At 32.5% G+C, this 13845-nt stretch overlaps 1 protein-coding gene across 5 annotated transcripts in view; it reads left to right on the top strand.

Annotated features, from left to right (window-relative positions):
* The window catches only part of LOC141460100 (uncharacterized), a 124955-nt gene that overhangs the window by 87947 nt on the left and 23163 nt on the right, over nucleotides 1–13845 (top strand). The window contains exon 2 of one of the 5 annotated variants that reach the window (XM_074139767.1): nucleotides 39–269. The exons of the other annotated variants lie outside the window; for them this stretch is intronic. The gene's annotated coding sequence lies outside the window, so the exon portion shown is untranslated. The remainder of the gene's footprint in view (nucleotides 1–38; nucleotides 270–13845) is intronic. 5 annotated transcript variants of the gene reach the window in all.

Genomic DNA, 13845 nt, shown 5'->3' on the forward strand with positions numbered 1-13845 from the left:
CTTTTCCTATGGACTGTTTTTTTCTTTTTCTTCTTTAGCTAGAAGAAGGGCATTTGTTCCACGTCTTTATTGAAAATGGCCAGCCCAGACCACTTGGATTTCTTAAACACCTATACCACAAAAGGAGATAGTTTCTTTTTCTTTGCGCAGTGGATACCTCTCAAATTCTTCAAATATTTAGCTGACGAAAGCCAAGTAAAGCCATTAATGCACAGCTGTAAGGCAAAACAAGATTGAATAATCAAGTAGGACTTCCTTGCAAAATTAATGTACGTATAATAACTTAAGTAGGAATCTAAGATTAAAGGAAATTATTCAGATAAAATTAATTAGTATTCAATTCATTTTTAAGTATATTGAAATGCTTTTGCAACTGGGTTTTCTAATTGTTTTTATACATGGGATAGAATTAATCAAGTTATTAATTTGGTTTATTTTTGTAAACGTCTCTTTTATTTATTTATCCAGGGTGTTCATTTCAAGACGGCTCAAATGCATTTCATGCTTAATCGGTTGTTCTGAGCGAAAAATGGTAGAGGAAAAATTTGTTGCCCGTCACCTCTAGTTTCAGAATATGTGACTTGATTTTAGATTCCTGCCCGCATACGCGGCTGACGCGCGACCTAAAGTGAGGGTTTGCAGTGGACCCCCCATTTTCATATACACAGTTTTAAAGAGTATTAAAAGTTATGAAAGAAACCGGAAACCGCAATTCGATATCTTTAAAATTAAAGGTGCTATGCCATTTCAAAATCTGGTATTTATTAATCATATTTCAATTTTTTTAACTTGTTATCAAAGAGAAAGAGGAGCACTTGATAGGTCATTTTTATGTATTTTTTCATCTCTTTTCTACTAAAAATATTTCCAAGGTTGTAAAGCTAGTATTTTTCTTAATATCGGGAAATAAGTCGTTTTCCGAGTGATTTTTCTAAGAAAAATCCCATGTTAAGAGCTTTAGATGTTCTCAAGCATACAGAAAATGGCTAAAAATTAATTTTACATCTGTTATAAACAAGAAGGTTTAATAATTATTTGTTAATTTTGGGAGAGTTGCGTTTAATTATCAAAAAAAATTGGAAACCTCCTGCCACATATTTAAGAGATCAATATCTTTCATATAAAGGATCAAACTTATTCCTTAATTTATCAAATAATGCACTTTACTCAACTTGTGAAGTATGTACTGTGCCTTCAATGGTGCCTCCTCAGATACAGAGAGCAGTTGATAACCTCCTGGCTAACCTGGCTTGCGAGCCGTCTTAAAATGAACACCCTGTATATAATATTTTCATTTCAGAATGTTTTGGTAGCTACCAGCCATCTGGGTAGCCACTCAGCTCTAATAATTTTTTTTTAACATATTTTTTATTTTAATCTCAACCCACATTTCTGTCTAGGTTACTTCTTATATTTTAATGGTTAATAATATTTCCTTTCTTTTAATTTATCTACATCATAATCGTTTTCATTTTAATCTCACGGGGAACCCATATCTTTATTATTGAATAAAATTATCATATTATAATAAAGTGACGTGAATTAGGATAGTAGAAAGCGATGAGCCTCATGGCTGCCAGAATCAAGGAATGAAACAAGAAATGACATTAGATGGCTTCAACTTAACTTTTGCGTCACAAACGAAGTGATTTATCAAGGTCATTTATTAGGGTACGATCCTCTTAAGATTATCAAATAAAGCAAGAATGTTGTAAGGATCATTGTGACATTACAGGACACGCACTTGATTAACAAGAAGTTAATAATGGTGGTGGTACAGAGAGACAAGTTTATCAATCTATCACTGAAGCATTTGAGAAGATTCTGTAAAGTTTAAGATAAACCAGAGTTGACTTTTGATTGGGAGAGTTAGTGTTTTCTAACGAGAAGGTTAGGGGCCCACTCACGGCCTAGATCCTATGCCTTAGGGCAACTGTCTCGAATAATTATAATAAATCTTAAATACATACATCTAAAGCTAAACAATTAGTTAAAAAAAGTAGAACTGGAAGATGACAGATGCAATGCAAAAGACAAGAATTAAACATGAAAAATTAAACAAACCTTTGTGAATGACTTATGTTGTTAATTAAAAAAATCAAAAACATTTTTAATAATTCAAAACAGAAAAATCCTTGCGTGGGACAAAAAAAAGAAAGGAAAAAACGGGGCTGCCAAAAGGTTGCCTTTTTTGAACGAGTGGGAAGATCCGGGTCGACTGGATGGAATATTGAAACAACAACCAGTTAAGGTTGGGTATTTTTCCATTTTTCACTCCATCCTTGAGGTGGTTACTAAATATTTATAAATATTTTTCGGAAAAATAGGCGAACTTGTTTGTCTGGTGGTAGATTAGTGATCTGAAAATGATTTGTGTACGAGGTGTGATGATTAAATAACGAGACTATTGCTATAAAACATTTTATTTTAAATTTATACATATTTAGTTATTATCACCTTCAATATACACCCCTCCCCTATCCCTACAACGCTCCATGCGGATTTACCATTGTTGAAACCATGCAGGAAGTCTTTTTCTGTGAGCTCTGGCATGACACATGCCGCTTTTTCTTTCACAGCTTCAACGGACTGAAATCGTGTTCCTTTTAATGCAGATTTGACTTTAGAGAACAGACAAAAGTCATATGGGGCCAGGTCAGGCGAATAAGGCCTAAAACTGGGATGTTGTACTTGGCAATACAGTGTGAGCCGGCGTGTTGTTTTGATGGAGAACCCATGACTTGTTCTTCCACAAATTTGGTAGATTTTTTTCCTTACTCTTTAACGAAGTTGAGCAAGCACCTCACGGTAGTAATGTTGATTGATTATAATCGATATTTTCATCCGTTTTGGACGTAGAAGGGCTACCCGGGAGGTCATCATCTCCGACGTCTTCTCGGCCATCTTGGAAACGTTTGAACCACTCAAAAACTCGCGCACGTGATAAACATCCATCGCCATAAACTTCTTTTAACAAAAAGATAAGTTTCAGTAGCGGTTTTACCCAGTTTCATGTGAAATTTCTCGACAATTCGTTGCTCTAGTACATGTGTAGTATCATGTTTTCGGCAAAACGAAACTAACATCTCTAACACAAACGACGGTTACGGTCAGACAGATTACTCTACAAACACGTGAGGCGCTACAATCGAAAGAGAAGGTTTTACAGCTGTCGGTCGTTAAAGGATTTAAGCGCATGCAAAGTTCTTCTGTAGCAGCATCAGTCTCGTTATTTAATAGCCACACCTCTTAGTTTTGTAGGTGGGGTGTATACTTGTGGTAAATGTTGCTAGTGTTAAAAAAACAAAAAAGAGTTCTGTGGGTGCTATATTTCCTTTGTTTCTTTCTAAAGCAGTTCATATTATTCAAAGACCAAAACATCTGCCTTTAAGATCACGCCGGATTCAAAAGAAAGAAAGAACTCTCTTAATTCTGTACCCTAGATGGCCAACAGTTGGACATTGCAGAACCATCAGGTACTTATATATATGTATATATAGAAAGAGAAAGAGAGAGCGATGTGGGCAGAAGCTGCAAGAACTTACAGCGCTGCACGTGGGTGAACCAGGTCGTAGCAAAGATAACCAGCCCAATAACTTCCCCTTGCCTGTCTCCACAACTTGGACTCAATATTATTATTGGATAGTTTGCAATCAGGGATAAGAAAAATAACTGGCTATTTTAGTTAAGCTATCCAATTCATATATTATATATGTTCTGCATAATAATTCCATGTTTAAATTATTCATATGAATATTACTACTGGACTAAACCAGTCCACTGAATAGATAATATTCTTTTCTTTTGTCCTACATGGAAAAAAAAATAAATGAAATATATCATTGAAATATCCTTCAAAGTAAGAATGGAGCTTTCCTCATTAAACTAAACCTCATTGAAATAATTTCTGAGCACTTTTTTCTGTATAAAAGGGAAAATTTATCTTTAATTTAGAATTTATATTAATTTATCTTACATTAACATTTTATTAATACTTCATTGATATCATTCTACTGCATTAAATTTTCATTAATATTTTTTACAATTTACTAGATGTCGCAGACGCTTAATGCTGACCATTTTCATTCATAAGAATTTTTCTGTTAGAATAATAAAATGTGTATAATATCGTCATAATTATTATTTAAAAAAACATTTTATTTTAACTTTATTCCTAATAGTTCTTCTGATTTATCTTTACTATGTCCTTTATTCCGAATAATCATCACATAAACGTACATTAAAATAGATAAAGGGAAAGTTCGAGTTGGTCTATTAATGTCGCAATTTGAATTACGGAGTTAAAACAAAATTCGTAAAGTAATAATTGCTCACTCGAAAAAAATGCATATCTTTAGCTTTTACAATTTACATATACATAAGATACAGCGTAATCGATCTAGGGATAAATTAATTTAAAAATATCTAAAATTACGAGGGTCGTTTGAAAAGTCCGTGCAAAGTCAGAGAGATAGCACCACTGGCGCGTATCGAGGTTATGTTTAGTTAGTAGCATCTCTTGGAAGAACACACACCAAGTTTCAGCCAGATCGGTCTATTTCTTTGTGTTTGGCATTCGTTTGAATCGAGGAAGTCGAGTGATTTTCAAAAAATGGACGAAAAAGAATTTCGTGTGTTGATTAAACACTACTTTATGAAAGGCAAAACGCCTCAGGAGACTAAAGAGAAGCTTGATAAACATTATGGTGACTCTGCACCTTCGATTAGAACAGTTTATAAGTGGTTTCAAAATTTTCGGAGTGGCCATATGGGCACAAGGACGCTGAACGTTCAGGACGCCCTGTTGAGGTTACTACTCCAGAAATCATTGATAAAATCCATGATATGGTGATGGATGACAGAAGAGTGAAGGTGCGTGAGATTGCTAGTGCTGTGGGCATCTCGAATGAACGGGTACATAATATTTTGCATCAACATTTGGACATGACAAAGCTATCCGCAAGATGGGTGCCGCGATAGCTCACGCTTGACCAAAAACGAAATCGTGTGAAGTGTTGCAAGGACGGTTTGTAGCTGTTCCAAAAGAATCCGCAGGACTTTAAGCGTCGTTTCGTCACTGTGGATGAAACATGGATACATCACTACACTCCTGAGACCAAAGAACAATCTAAACAATGGGTTACCAAGGGGGAATCTGCGCCAAAAAAAGGCGAAGACCGTTCCTTCGGCCGGAAAGATTATGGCGACTGTCTTTTAGGATTCGCAAGGAATAATCCTCATCGACTATCTGGAAAAGGGTAAAACTATTACGGGTGCATATTATTCATCGTTATTGGACCGTTTGAAAACCGAGCTGCAAGAAAAACGCCCACGATTGGCCCACAAAAAAGTCCTTTTCCATCACGACAACGCACCAGCTCACACCTCAGCAGTTGTGGTCGCAAAATTAATGGAAATAGGGTTCCAACTCGTTTCACATCCCCCCTATTCTCCAGACTTGGCTCCCTCGGACTACTATTTGTTCCCCAATATGAAGAAATGGCTGGCGGGAAAAAGATTTTATTCAAACGAGGAGGTGATTGCAGAAACGAATGGCTATTTTTCAGACTTGGACAAATCCTATTATTCGGAAGGGATCAACAAACTAGAGCAGCGTTGGACGAAGTGTATAAGCCTAAAAGGAGACTATGTTGAAAAATAAAAAAGGTTTACCCCCAAAAATTAAGTAGTTTTTATTTTTGCACGGACTTTTCAAACGACCCTCGTATATTGTATATACCTATTAGAATATAGTATATTCTATCTATATATATATATCTGTATTTGCTAGTTAATAATAAGGTCAGTACTAGTGTGTAGATGTTAGCGCAATCGATTTTTAAAAAACAAGAAGTAAAAACCATTGGAAAAAGTTTAAACTTTTCTCCTAAATTCATGGCACTCAAAAATGTTGCCAACATGTCTGTTTCGGTCGACAGTTTTACAAGAGATTTTAAAGCCTAAATAATCCCCTATCTCTAACTTCCTTTCTCTCCCACAGACGTGCCCTTGACATTCCTCTAGATCTAGATGCTGGTCTCAATGTAAATTACTTTTTCTTTTTTTTTTTTTTTCTTTTTATTTCGTGTAAGGACACCAAATTAGTTCATATCTCTCTTTCAAGATTACTCCTTTTTAATAAATGTCATCATTTTGATTATTTCATGATAAGTACGACCAATTTTAAGCCAAAAGGATGTGAAAAAAGTTCACTAAATGTCGTTTATTTAAATTTAGGATAAATTTTATGTTAGTAGAACCCATTTCCGAACACAAAAACCAAAAATTGACTTTTTTTGTTCAAAATTAGTGAAGTGAAATTCAAAAGTAGTGGAAATTTGTGGTCTTTTTTAAAAAATGCCTGTAAGTACAAATGATTTTAATGTAGTTTCAGAAAAAAATCTAAAATGTGCATCAATATAAACTCGCTTATAAAAACAAAATGCATTACTTTAGTCACTTTCAAATAAATAACTAAGTTCACAATTACTCAGTTTATCACTTTTTTTTAAAATAATGTTTAAACAAAATGTATAGAACCATAACTGTGCAGGATTTGAAGTAAAATGGGCTTTTCTATGACTGTATTTTTGTATTTACGTGAATGAGGGACACATTTGATGATAGATATGTGAGAATAGATTGTTTTCAATTAGATAATTAGAGTTTTCGTCAAGAAGTATACAAATGAAGACAGATATGCAACATCGCGAACTGCATGCTAGTAGACATAGTAGACGAACCATGCAGCAATGATCCAATTAGTTCAAGGTATTTATCAAGAATTTTCATCAATTTTAAATTGACGTAGTTCAAGATTTGACTAGATTGATGCCCCACACACATATATTGATCTAAATAGAGACAGTTTAATTGAAATTACTTAATTAATTGAAATTACTTAATTAATTGAAATTAATATTAATTTTTATATTCGTAGCGCTTTAACAGCTTTCATTAGCGCCTAGACCATTTTTCAGTGCGCCGCCGGCATCTAAATAGCAAATTTAGAATTGGCTATTGGCTGAAATGTCCATCCTATAAAAATGGTTGTTTTTAATGTTTCACCAATATTCCCCATCATCTCATAATATTTTCATTTCTAAACATACTAAACGATGCGTGTGGTCTCCCAACGAAATAATTACTCTCAAACTATTAATTAATAATTTTATTAACATTATATTTTTTTTCTGATGTCAAAATATTGTGCAACCTTTAAAAACTACATCTTTTTTTTGGACTTGTATCAACATGTTTGAAAATATTTAATTACGAACGTGTTCATGTATACATATATATAAAATATATTATAAATTGTGAGTTGATTAGACTTTTATTGCATTGCTGACCTTCATTTGTTTTATGGCAGTAAGTTTTTTAATTTTATTTTCGGTAAGCACTTAGTTTGATTTACACAATATGAATTATGTTTTACTAAAGAAAATTTTTCATTCATTTACAAGACATGGTTTCTGAAGGTGAACGAACACTAAGAACTATAGATTTGTACAAAGTGAGGAGCCCGAGAAATACCAAGACAGAAGAATGCTTTTGCAACCGCCATTTAAAATATTGGTTGTAAAATCTATGCTAGACGTTTCGATTAATGGAATGAATGAATTTAAACTTTTCGGATTAGATTACGTTAAAAAAAAAAATAGGATTTTGGTTCAGAGTATCCATTTCAAGTGATAGCGATAGTTGAAGTTTGGGAAGAAGGAATATCTTAAAATTCGTTCCCTAAATGCAAATTATCTTTCCTATAAAAGCAAAATTTTAAAACGAGTGAGCCTGTAAGGTATTACGCTGAACAGACATTCATAGCTATTAATGTTTTCTTATGCTATTATAATTGTATTCATTCCAGAATAAATTAATGTAAAATAAAAATACAAAGGAACTTTGTTGCATTCATAAAATAAGAGTTGGCACAACCTTGGAAGTGAAACTCCACCTCGTAGCCTAGAAGATTAATTCTAAAGAATAAGGTTTCCAGAACCCTGGAAGATAGATTTAGAGGAGTTAGTTGAGAAAACCACTAAATCCTACATAAAATGATTCCACACAATCACCGTTCACATCGAATCCCTTAACCCACTCTGGAAACAAGTGACGACGCATTAATTGCCGATGGACCTGGAAATCCTACTTGCCGCTCAAACTATTTTGCTAGCTAAAGTACTATGTCGAATGATAACCATTGAACACTTGAGCGGTTAGAGGCGAGACCTGTAAAGCTAATATGTATTGTGGTACTGGGTTCGATTCCCTGTCTTAGGCGCTTGGATTTTATTTAATGGTTATTAAAAGAAATTTACAGTAAAGTATGTTTACTAGTCGCCTTCGTCTACGACAACTAATTGGTTGCTGGACGCAAAGCCCGCCTGAAAAAATAGGGAATTACCTCAGTTTTTACATTGAACACTGTTCAATGAAGAAAAGAACACTGTCACTAGGTGCGATCGAGATAAATCACGACTGAATGGTGCGCTTACGATTTTATGTCGATGCGTATAATACAAAAATCCTAATTTCTAGGTAGAGGTATATTCTTCCACAATACTAACGTTTGATGAGTGTCTTAAAGAAGTTAGAGTAGTAAGCAGTTTCGAGAACCACAAACCGTTCTAAAATCTTCAGAACGTTAAAAAAGACGTGATTATTGAATACAAATGTTCAGTTCATTCTCAAAGCAACTCAAAATGTTTCTGAGGATTCAATATTTCGATTAAAAAAAAATAAAAAGAAACGTTTGGTATGTTATTTAAACAGAAATCTAAAATAATTGTTAAACCAATTGCATTACAGTTGAAAGTAATTGATCATATAAGACTAAATATTTTTTAATAAAAACTCCAGTACAAGACCTTTGAGCGATACACGAACAAGTTTTTATATAACCTTTTAATAATGTAACTTAAAAGCTGGTATTTTTCTTTTTTTAATGCTTTTCGGCTATAAAAAACTTCAGTTTATGTTTAAGAAGGAAAAATCACAAGACGTTAACAAAAAAAATGTCGTACATGATTTTATTATTCTCAAGATTCAAAGTCAAAGTTTTGGTCTATTTAATTTTGAATTATAAGATTTTCTGTTCTATTTTTACAGTGAATACAATGCATATTAACTGAACAAGAAATAAACTCCATCAGTTTATGAATCAATCAATGTTTACAGAGTATTCCATAATGTGTTTTACACTACTTTACGATTTAAATATAAAATAGTATAGAGAAGTTTATTACAGTATCGGCTAATTTATCTAAAGAATTTATTATCATATATTGTTCAGAGATGATAAAATCTTCCACTTCTTACCTAAAGATCTTTTTATCTACACATTTGCTGTAGATTCAAACATCTAATAGATTTGCATAAAGGTTGAAAAATGCAGTTTTAGCCTGCAGTACCATTACTCCAGCTATCATTCTCTATCAGTTCTATATCTTAAAAGTAAATCAGATCAAGTCAGATGAAGATTCTAGATCCGAAGAATTATATTTAGCAGCAATATCTAGTTATATATTGATTCGAAATTTACAAGAAAATTGTGTTCAAGCCTTTCACTAAAACCTATTGCTTACTTTATCCATCTTATCGGATATTCTATTACTGCTTTCATTAAGTTTTAAAGGCATGTTTCTCGCTAATGGAAGTACTAAATGTCTTTGTAATTGGTCTTCAATTATATTGTTTGATAGTGCAGCTTGGTAACCTACTCTAAAGTATATGAACAATTCTGAAAACGGAAGCAACAATTCTCCTTAAATTTAAAAGTAAATGATGTATACGTATTAATCCTCATATTAAAGAAAAATATGAGATAATGCTTACAAGATTTGTTCGAATCACTCATCTTAGGCTTAACTCAATCCAAGCGGCAATTGAAATTTACTGAGAACTCATTGTGGGTGGCATGCGTCGACATCGACAAAAAATGATTAAACAATTTTAATTAATGTAGCGATTTGATCAATGATCAAAAAATGGATCATTTAATAACTTACTTTCATCAATGGTTAAAAATATCAAAACAAAATGATGAATACTTCAATATGTGACACAGTACTAGACAAAACTTAAACTTTATCAAAATGTTTAAAACGCCAAGCTCAAAAGGTTCGCCATCACTGCATTAAACTTTACTCAGTTATAAGCTATAGTTTATTTGTACAGATCCATAAATTGAGAAGATATAAAGGGTTGAAAATTTTGTGGGTCATGAAATCCTGTAAAATTAAGGCCGCTCTATATCTTTCTCTGAAAACAACATATTCGTATGAAATTTTGTTCTCTTATACACTTTGTTTTCCTCAGTTATAAGCTATAGTTTATTTGTGTATAGATCTATAAATTGAGAAGATATAAAGGGTTGAAAATTTTGTGGGTCATGAAATCCTGTAAAATTACGGCCGCTAAATATCTTCCTCTGTAAACAACATATTCGTATGAAATTTAGTTCTCTTATACACTTTGTTTTCCTCAGTTATAAGCTATAGTTCTTTTGTGTAACGATCCATAAATTGAGAAGATATAATGGGCTGAAAATTTTGTGGGTCATGAAATCCTGCAAAATTTAGGCCGCTCTATATCTTCCTCTGTAAACAACATATTCGTATGAAATTTTTTTCTCTTATACACATTGTTTTCCTCACTTATAAGCTATAGTTCTTATGTGTAACGATCCATAAATTGAGAAGATATAATGGGCTGAAAATTTTGTGGGTCATGAAATCCTGCAAAATTACGGCCGCTCTATATCTTCCTCTGTAAACCACATATTCGTATGAAATTATGTTCTCTTATACACTTTGTTTTCCTCAGTTATAAGCTATAGTATATTTGAGTACAGATCCATAAATTAAGAAGATATAAAGGGTTGAAAATTTTGTGGGTCATGAAATCCTGTAAAATTACGACCGCTCTATATCTTTCTCTGTAAACAACATATTCGTATGAAATTTTGTTCTCTTATACACTTTGTTTTCCTCAGTTATAAGCTATAGTTTATTTGTGTACAGATCTATAAATTGAGAAGATATAATGGGTTGAAAATTTTGTGGGTCATGAAATCCTGTAAAATTACGGCCGCTAAATATCTTCCTCTGTAAACAACATATTCGTATGAAATTTAGTTCTCTTATACACTTTGTTTTCCTCAGTTATAAGCTATAGTTCTTTTGTGTAACGATCCATAAATTGAGAAGATATAATGGGCTGAAAATTTTGAGGGTCATGAAATCCTGTAAAATTACGGCCGCTCTATATCTTCCTCTGTAAACCACATATTCGTATGAAATTTTGTTCTCTTATACACTTTGTTTTCCTCAGTTATAAGCTATAGTTCTTTTGTGTAACGATCCATAAATTGAGAAGATATAATGGGATGAAAATTTTGTGGGTCATGAAATCCTGCAAAATTAAGGCCGCTCTATATCTTCTTCCTCAGTAAACAAAATATTCGTATGAAATTTTGTTCTCTTATACACTTTGTTTTCCTCAGTTATAAGCTATAGTTCTTTTGTGTACAGATCCATAAATTGAGAAGATATAATGGGTTGAAAATTTTGTGGGTCATGAAATCCTGTAAAATTACGGCCGCTAAATATCTTCCTCTGTAAACAACATATTCGTATGAAATTTAGTTCTCTTATACACTTTGTTTTCCTCAGTTATAAGCTATAGTTCTTTTGTGTAACGATCCATAAATTGAGAAGATATAATGGGCTGAAAATTTTGAGGGTCATGAAATCCTGTAAAATTACGGCCGCTCTATATCTTCCTCTGTAAACCACATATTCGTATGAAATTTTGTTCTCTTATACACTTTGTTTTCCTCAGTTATAAGCTATAGTTCTTTTGTGTAACGATCCATAAATTGAGAAGATATAATGGGCTGAAAATTTTGTGGGTCATGAAATCCTGCAAAATTAAGGCCGCTCTATATCTTCCTCAGTAAACAAAATATTCGTATGAAATTTTGTTCTCTTATACACTTTGTTTTCCTCAGTTATAAGCTATAGTTCTTTTGTGTACAGATCCATAAATTGAGAAGATATAATGGGCTGAAAATTTTGTGGGTCATGAAATCCTGCAAAATTACGCCCACTTTATATCTTTCTCTGTAAACAACATATTCGTATGAAATTTTGTTCTTATACACTTTGTTTTCCTCAGTTCTAAGCTATAGTTTATTTGTGTACAGATCCAAAAATTGAGAAGATATAAAGGGTTGAAAATTTTGTGGGTCATGAAATCCTGTAAAATTACGCCCACTTTATATCTTTCTCTGTAAACAACATATTCGTAGGAAATTTTGTTCTCTTATATACTTTGTTTTCCTCAGTTATAAGCTATAGTTTATTTATGTATAGACCCATAAATTGAGAAGATATAATGGGTTGAAAATTTTGTGGGTCATGAAATCCTGTAAAATTACGCCCATTTTATATCTTTCTCTGTAAACAACATATTCGTATGAAATTTTGTTCTCTTATACACTTTGTTTTCCTCAGTTATAAGCTATAGTTTATTTGTGTAATGATCCATAAATTGAGAAGATATAATGGGCTGAAAATTTTGTGGGTCATGAAATCCTGCAAAATTACGCCCACTTTATATCTTTCTCTGTAAACAACATATTCGTATGAAATTTTGTTCTCTTATACACTTTGTTTTCCTCAGTTCTAAGCTATAGTTTATTTGTGTACAGATCCATAAATTTAGAAGATATAAAGGGTAGAAAATTTTGTGGGTCATGAAATCCTGTAAAATTACGCCCACTTTATATCTTTCTCTGTAAACAACATATTCGTATGAAATTTTGTTCTCTTATATACTTTGTTTTCCTCAGTTATAAGCTATAGTTTATTTATGTATAGACCCATAAATTGAGAAGATATAATGGGTTGAAAATTTTGTGGGTCATGAAATCCTGTAAAATTACGCCCATTTTATATCTTTTTCTGTAAACAACATATTCGTATGAAATTTTGTTCTCTTATACACTTTGTTTTCCTCAGTTATAAGCTATAGTTTATTTGTGTAATGATCCATAAATTGAGAAGATATAAAGGGTTGAAAATTTTGTGGGTCATGAAATCCTGTAAAATTACGGCCGCTCTATATCTTCCTCAGTAAACAAAATATTCGTATGAAATTTTGTTCTCTTATACACTTTGTTTTCCTCAGTTATAAGCTATAGTTTATTTGTGTAATGATCCATAAATTGAGAAGATAAAAAGGGTTGAAAATTTTTTGGGTCATGAAATCCTGTAAAATTACGGCCGCTCTATATCTTCCTCTGTAAACAAAATATTCGTATGAAATTTTGTTCTCTTATACACTTTGTTTTCCTCAGTTATAAGCTATAGTTCTTTTGTGTACAGATCCATAAATTGAGAAGATATAATGGGCTGAAAATTTTTTGGGTCATGAAATCCAGCAAAATTACGGCCGCTCTATATCTTCCTCTGTAAACAACATATTCGTATGAAATTTTGTTCTCTTATACACTTTGTTTTCCTCAGTTATAAACTATAGTTTATTTGTGTATAGACCCATAAATTGAGAAGATATAATGCGTTTAAAATTTTGTGGGTCATGAAATCCTGTAAAATTACGCCCACTTTATATCTTTCTCTGTAAACAACATATTCGTATGAAATTTTGTTCTCTTATACACTTTGTTTTCCTCAGTTATTAGCTATAGTTTATTTGTGTACAGATCCATAAATTGAGAAGATATAATGGGCTGAAAATTTTGGTGGGTCATGAAATCCTGCAAAATTACGGCCGCTCTATATCTTCCTCTGTAAACAACATATTCGTATGAAATTTTGT

The sequence above is a fragment of the Rhodnius prolixus genome, unplaced genomic scaffold, assembly GCF_049639745.1.
Source record: "Rhodnius prolixus isolate KJV_2025 unplaced genomic scaffold, Rpr scaffold_6, whole genome shotgun sequence".
In the NCBI taxonomy this organism is placed as follows: Eukaryota; Metazoa; Arthropoda; class Insecta; order Hemiptera; family Reduviidae; genus Rhodnius; species Rhodnius prolixus.